This window comes from Miscanthus floridulus, chromosome 3 (assembly GCF_019320115.1).
Source record: "Miscanthus floridulus cultivar M001 chromosome 3, ASM1932011v1, whole genome shotgun sequence".
NCBI classification, from domain to species: Eukaryota; Viridiplantae; Streptophyta; class Magnoliopsida; order Poales; family Poaceae; genus Miscanthus; species Miscanthus floridulus.
Window position 1 is genome coordinate 41,472,092 of NC_089582.1, and position 8,133 is coordinate 41,480,224.

Consider the following 8,133-nt stretch of genomic DNA (forward strand, 5'->3'; position numbering starts at 1 on the left):
ATGCACCGACAAGATGTCATCAATGCCCACATACGATGGCCTTATCTTGATTGGGATTTTGTTTCGAGCTTCCCATTCAGGAACGTCCTTGTCAACTTGTGCATCACCTGCTCCAGGGGCCACTTGTTCTTCACATATCGGCTGTTCACGAGGCAATTGCTGTTCATGAGACACTTGTTGTTCATGTATCGGCTGCGCTTGTTGAGAAGGATGTTGCATCTCATCATGCCTTTGCTTGGTACGAGCTAGAGAAGGATGTGGCATATCATCATGCCCATGCTCGGTATGAGGTGGAGAAGGATGTGGCATGTCATCATGCCCTTGCTCGGTATGAGGTGGAGAAGTCTCTAGCGTGTGGTGGTCATGGTCATTGGCCGGTGAGTATACCTCCCCGTCCTTGATGGGTCTCTCTAGAGGATGAACTTCAGTCGGAGTTGGCGAAGACTCGGTCAATACAATGTCCCGTCTGTGCTAGAGGATGAACTGGTTCATGATGTCTCCGAGTAACACAAGTCCCTCAGGAGTAGGGTGTTCTATCTTCCAACTCATGAACTCGGGCTTCACGGTATGCACCTCGACTCGAGTGTAGTCCTGCGGGATGTCCATATTGTGCCACGTGCCGCCCGGAGGATGTGCCATGCCCGTTGCCACCTCAATGATCATGTTTTGCCTGCCCATTGGAACCACCAATTTGCACCTGGTTGGCGCCCGTATGCGATCGACAGGGGTTCTGGTTGCATTGGAATCTTGACTGCTGGGAACATCCGGAGGGCTGCCAACTACCGCTAGTTCTCTAGGTGGCCCCATTGGTGTCTGTGGCTCCATCGTAGACAGTCCTTTCTCCACCAACATCTTTTCAACTAGAGCCTTCACTTGGCGCTCAAGATTAGACTCTCAGTCTCTGCCTTGTTTCTTGTACATGTGCCTCTCCTCTACGAATCTGTGCTTCTAGGACATCCTCTTCCCTAGCCCCCTGGTGCGTCCTGTGTGCTCGGGGTTTCCCAAGGCAACGGTAAGCTCGTCCCTCTCTCTGTAAGGGTTGAATGTGCCCTTCTCCTTGTCATCAGCAAGTTTCAGTATCTTTGATACTACCTCTCTAGTCTCCGGCTTAGCAAACTTGAGGCTACTACCGGATGAATCCACACTCCTCGCGTATATCCACTGTTTGAGGCGTGGCTTCAACTTCGGCACTTCCGTATTCCTGGTAGCTTCGGCCTCTGCGTCCATCTTCCTAAAGACCTCTTGCTTGCCAGCGTAGCCACCGGGGCCTAGACGAGGGTAGTGTTGGTTCTTCTTCGCCTGCTCACTGTTACGGGCACTGAGGGCCAATGATGCCTCTGAAGTCTTCTCAGCCATGAGCTCCTCCCATTGACTAGGAGTTATGTTGCCGTACTCGTGGAAAGGAGTTAACTTCTGTTGGATAAAGTTCTTGTTCAGATCCGACCACCAACGTCGGAAGCTCTGCCCCATTATCTTAAAAGCATTTTCTTGTACCAACTCGTGCGTTCCCTCTAGAAACCTAAAGTTCTGCTTTAGCTTCTCCCATAGGTCTACCTTTTGGCTCATAGGTACAAGATTCCAGCCACAGATAGCTGGGTTCAATTTATCTCTAACTACAAACCCGATGTGATTACGGAATTTTGCCCTGTATGTATATGGCTCAAGGATCTGCCCGTCTGGTCCAACCTCCGTTATCACATAGCATGCCTTGTCATGATATTGGTTTGGCTTTCTAATCCCCCCTCATTTCCTCTTTAGCTGGGCAGTCTCAGTCGTGGTTGTGTCCTGAGGTTGTGGAGCGGAGGCCTCATTGTGAGTATCTGTGGCTCCTTCCTCTTATCTCCTTTGCCCCACTACGTATTGTCCGGCAAGATGAGCCGGAGGCCGACGTCGTCTTTTTAGAGGTTGAGTAGGGACGACCTGTGTATCCGGCAGGTCAAAAGTGTTAGCAGAGGTAACATAAAGCCATATCATTAGTCAAATTTACAAGCTACTAAGGCTTTATCCGTACCTCGTCGTTCGGATCAAAATCCTTTTCCAACTCGTCCTCCGTTGGCCTCCATCTGGGTTCTCGTGGGAAAGGATCCTCGGGACTTACATATCCCCCTGATGAGGTGTCGTCATCATCATCCCCTTCTTCACATTGGGCATCCTCTCCGCCTTCTCTTCCCTGGGCTCCCCCCACTAGATCCTTATCATCGACAAGGTCCTCCTGAGTAAGCATCACTTCTGGACCCTTTTCTAACTCGTTATCGAACTGCTCCTGAGTAAGCTGGTCATCTAGTTCTTGCTCTCCATGGGATGGCTGCTCATCATTCATGGGGCATCGGGATGCACTCTTTGATGTTTCGCGACATTTCGTGCCTTGTTCTAAGAGATGCAAGAAAAAAAAGTAGTATAAGTAGTAGAAGTAGTAGTACTAGTTGTAGAAGTAGTAGTACTAGTATATGCAGGATGACTAGGCTCAACTAATCGAGCTGATCGACAACTAATCGCGACTAATCATTTGGTCAGTGCCTTAGAGACTAGGATTCATAAGATAATTCGATAACATTGACTGTCAAATGCAAGTTAGAGAGTTAGAGTAGTAGCAATTATGCAATGGCTCTTCTTTGTACATCTGCTATTGATGCTTAAGTTATGGTTGGTATTACTTGATCTATAATGTGCCATCGTTTTCATGCAGGTGATGGATTGGATGGTCAATGCAAGGGGTATGAACATGTCAATCACTAACCATGCAATACGTCTGGATCTCATTTATAAAGTGCGTGGCCTTGAGGCAGCTGAGGATTATTTTGCTAACCTCCCTGATCCAGCCAGAATAATCGAACTTATGGCGCCCTTCTTAGTTGTTATTGCTCAGCAAAAATGGAAGAGAAAGCAACAAATCTCTACTGCCAGATGGACAAACTTGGCATCTGGTCCGGTACGCTACCCATCAATAATCTGATGTCCCTTTACATGAAGTTAGACCAGCATAGGAAGGTTGATAGTCTCTTTGAGGAGATGAAAGTGAAGAATGTTAAACCGGATAACCTCACATGCTGCATTTTGATGACCAGCTATGCAGCATCGAACGAGATAGATGCCATTGAAGAACTTCTTAAAGAAATGGTAGAAAAAGATGTGACTCTTGGGTGGTCTACATATAGCACACTTGCTTCTATCTATGTAAATGTCGGACAGGTTGAAAAAGCAGAATATGCTCTGAAGAAACTCGAGGGGCTTATTGGTGCTGATGATGGCAGGCAACCTTTTGATTTCCTTATGAGCCTATATGCTTCACTAGGCAATTTGAGCGAGGTCAACAGGGTATGGGATGTGATAAAGGCCAAATTCTCCATGGTAACCAACATAAGCTACCTTGGCATGCTTCATGCTCTTTACAAGCTCAATGATATTGACTGCATGAAGCATATTTATATGGAGTGGGAATCTAATTATCAAACCTATGATGTAAGACTGACAAATATGATGATTTGTGGCCATCTGAAGCTTGGCATGACCGCATGAGCGAAGAAGCAGTAACATTGAGGGAGAAGGTCAAGGAAAAAGGTGTGGACTTTGACTCCAAAACATGTGAGTTGTTTCTTGATCACTACATGGGCAAGGGGGACATGAACTCAGCACTGAACTGGGTAGAGAACATGACCAAACTCCCCAAGAAAGCAGGGAAGCTCGATCAGGACAGGATCTACAAGTTCCCGAAGTATTTTGAAGAACACAAGGATGCTGACAGCGCTGAGAGGTTCTGCAACTGCCTGAGGACGTTGGGGTGCATTTACGGGAAAGCATATGAGTCCCTCTTGCGCACATACTTGGCAGCCGGTAAGAAAAGCTGTTCACTCCGTCAACAGATAAAAAACGATAAGATTGAGATCTGCTACGACATTGGGAAGCTACTCAAGAGGTTGGGCGACGGTCGATGAGATACATATTTATCTTCATTCCAATTCCCTAGAGTCGCCACCAGCCCCCACGCTGCTACCAGGAAGCTGCCCCTGCCATTGCCAGCTTGTCGTCTAAACCAAGTCATTGTTTATTTAGAAAGTTCATCATTCTTCAGTTTGGAAAGTCAGATCATATCTGTAAAACCCCATTTATAATTTCCTTCAGCATTGTTTGGCAGAATTCTAGCTCCTGGAAATTTGTGGATTTCTTGGAGCTGGGTATTCCTAGCTCTGGAAATTTATGGATCTAGAGCTGTGGGTATACTTTGGTTGTTTGGTTAAGCTGTTTTCTTTCTATTCTATACAAAAGGTAGTCTCAAGATTCTTGATTTTAGCATACAAACTTCACATCAGAGATGGAGCTCCGAACTTGCCCTGCATAAACAGGGCCTTAATGGTCAAGGAACCCCCATCTATATAAAGTGAGAAGATGTGTCATGGTTGGAAAAATAGAAGCAAAGGGCCAATAACCTTCTGTTTTTCAACCTTTCAGCCTCCCCCCCGCCCCATCCTTTTGCCGCCCAGTTCCATAGCAGACAATGGAGCAGCAGGTTCGGCTGCAGGATGGTAAGGCTTCTATATATTTTTCTTTGTGTTCAAAGTGAATAAGTTTTTTAGAAATGAAACGACACATTTGTGTGATGTTTATTTGATTATTACTTTGGAAAAACTAGATTGAGGAAAAGACTACAGATATTATCACCCTGAATGCATGAACCAAGTCCTCAAAAGCAAGGACATGCCATTTATATATCTACCAACCCCTTTGGTTCTGTCACAGATAAATCAAGCTACCAAATTCATTAACCAGCCAAGATTTTGTCAACGGCAATAACAAATATGGAGTAGGTCACATTATTGGAGCCAGTTGCATAAATTTTGCAATGCTTAAGTGATACATGTTCAAGCATTGACCAACGAAGGCACTGACACCATCCAAACTTTGCCAATTTGGTAGCTCTACTAAATGTCAAGTAAAATTCTAAACAGCTGTAGCTCAAGTTGAGTATTTTAATAAGAAAGATATGGTAAAAATGGTGCTGGAATGAGAGAGAGTCAAGTTGAGTAAAAAAAGAACACATATTGAGCCTAATATTGATGACATAGTTGCTGATCTATAGCCTTAAATTATTTAGCCTCCCTCTTGCTCGATTTCTGGATCCACCACTGATTGTGCTTGTGCACAACTCCTATCTCCATCTTAATCCTGTCTGTAGGATGGAAGGTCCCAAATCCTTTCCTATCTACCTCGTGCTGATCCCTACTACGTTCTCTATTCCAAGCTCATTAAGCATGCAATAGTTAAGTACTGGAACAGATGATAACTTTCTGAATGGCATTAAAGTGAACCAGGATAGGCTGATTGGATTTTCCAAAGACTGGATCTTTTGAGTGGCATATCACAAATTCTCTTTCTATGTTAAGAAAAGTAGGTTCCACTGGGATTTGAAACCACATTGCCATATTCAAAGTCTGTAGTGATAACCACTACATGGAATCATTTTGTGTGTCCTAGATAATAGCCATCTCAGGAAAAACTAATTGATCAAGAAGAGACGCAAATACTCCCGGAGCCCCAGGCACGCGTCGTAGCCACCGTCACAGAAGCAGCTCTCTAGGGACTCCACCACCCCCGCCGAAGTGGTGCCAGAGGAGCAGCTCCGATCACTCATGGCGTCCATCACCCCAAATCTCCCAAATACTCCGGATCCAAGAAGAGATGCAAGAATCAAGAACCCTAGAAAGGGCAGAAGAAGAGTACCGATGAGAAGGCGGCCGCCCCCGCGAGCGAGCGCAGGCGGCGGATGACGAGCTCGGAGGAGTTGGCGAGGCTGTCGAGGACGACGACGCGGAAGCCCACGGTGAGCAGCTGCAGCACAGCGTGGCAAGGACGAGGTCGATGTCGAGGTCCGAGAGGGCGCAGCCAGCCGCGGGCGAGCGCTCCCAAACCCTAGCCGCCGTCGCGGCCTAGGGAACGGCGGTGGATGGGGCGGGGGGTGGCGGTTGGGGTCAGGGAGACGGTGGAGGAGGCGGTGAAGGGGTCAGGGAGATGGTGGAGGAGGCGGTGCAGGTGCGGCGGTGCAGCGACGCCGGTGGCGAAATTGGGCAGCCTGACGGTCCAATGTATGTTTTCGCCCAAAGTGTATGATTTCGGCTCTAAGGTATTTACATGTACTTTCCCCTTGACACCTTTTCGTTCCCATGGCAATACATCTTTGGGCAGGTTCTTTTCCACAGCCTCGATCTTCTTACAAAAGTTTGTGAATAGCGGCATCTCATCACACTTATTGTAAGCTTCAACATCATCCACGCCATCAACTCCGATGATATGTTGTTTCCCGGAGGCCACCACATGCTTTGTCTTCTTCTTTGGGGGGAGGTTACTTTGCGGGTCGGGCATATAGAAGATTTGCGCGACACGTTTAGCGAGCACCCAAGGGTCATCCTAGTAGCCTACATTCTGGAGGTCGACGACTCTCCGTCCGATCTCATTAAATTGATGTTGCTTGATCCAGCGACATCAAAACAGGGCCACCTTTATATCCCTTCCATAGTCAAGTTCCCATATATCTTCAATTATGCCAAAGTACAGGACCTTTCACCCCACTCCGTCGAGAGCCTCTATTCGGACACCGCTGTTCTGATTCATAGATTTCCTGTCCTTTGTGTTGGTATAGTATGTGTACCCATTGATGTCATAAGCATTCCAAGACGTCACCTGTTTCGATGGCCCGGCCGCCAACCGACTGATGGTAATAGAATCTATGGTTTCTCCAGGCTGTATGTTCTGGTCCTTCAACCATGATGTGCAGGTGTTGCTTATGTTGTTTCATGACCCAATCATCTGAACGGCCATTCCTCTCAGCCATAATGATAGCCATGTGTTCATCAATGTATGGTTGCATCACTGCCATACTCTGCAAAACATTGTAATACGCCCGACTCACCTCTCTGTAATCATTGTCGAGGAATACTTTCCTACCACTTGTGCCCTTCCTAGCTAGCCTTCCCTTATGATGAGAATTGGGATTACCAATCCCTCTCTGTACTTTTAGCCACTCTTGGCAGCACTCGACGACTTCTTCGGAATTGTAACCCTCTATCATGGAGCCCTCTGGGTGTGTTTGGTTATGCACGTATCGGCTTAGAACCAACATGAACTGCTCGTAGGACCACATTTCATGCAAGAAGCTAGGGCCCAGTGCCTCGATCTGATGAACCAGGTGAATCATGAGATGTACAATTATATCAAAAAAGCAGGAGGTAAACACATCTCTAGCTGGTTCTAGGTCTCCACCATGAATTCATGTAGGTCACTCAGCTCTTGCCTGCGAATCGTCTTCTGTGAGATCTTCAAAAAGAAGTAGCACATGCGAGTGATGGCCATCTTTAGGAACTCTGGCTTTATAGCCCTGATTGCAATTGGTAGGAACACTGTCAGCATCACATGATAGTCGTGGGCCTTGCAGTATGTTAATGATAGGTCCTTCATCGACACTAGCTTCTTTGGGTTCACCGAAAACCCAGTCGGCACTCTGAACCCCTAAGAAAATTGCATATAGCTCTCCTCTCCTCTAGGGTTAGGTTGAAGCTAGCCGCGGGAAGACTGTACTTGCCATTATCCTGTTGTACCGGCCAAAGCTCCCGCATCACGTTCAGTTGCACCATGTCTTTCCGTGATCTGAGACCATCCTTTGACTTGCCCGTGTCCATCAAGGTAGCCATGAGACTCTCAAAGACATTCTTCTGCACGTGCATCACATCAATGGCATGGGGGACCTCCAAGTCTAGCCAATAAGGTAGGTACTGAAAGAAGATCGATTGCTTCTTGAATGGTACGCCTTTGATGGGAGGTGTGCTTCTATCTCTGATCGTTCCATCTAGATTCTTCTTTCCATAGATGACGTGTATGTTTTGGACCATTCTGAACACATGTTCTCCATTACGACATCTCTCTGGAGGGGGTTCATCCTCCGGGATGTTGCCATAGTATCTTAGGTATAATTTGCCGCGGTACTTGTGACCTGTCTTTAAGAAGCGCCGGTTTCTTATGTAAACTATCTTCCTGGATCCATCTAGGAATACCCATTTAGTACCATCCAAATAGACTAAGCATCCAGTCTTGCCTTTGAACTATCTAGACAGGGCAAACAGCGTGGGGTAATCATTGGTAGTAACA

General features: G+C 46.7%; 1 pseudogene; it reads left to right on the forward strand.

Moving 5' to 3' along the window:
- Window positions 1-2,689: 2,689 nt before the first annotated feature.
- Window positions 2,690-3,932, forward strand: LOC136545533 (large ribosomal subunit protein mL101 (rPPR4)-like; annotated as a pseudogene).
- The last annotated feature ends 4,201 nt before the right edge of the window (window positions 3,933-8,133 follow it).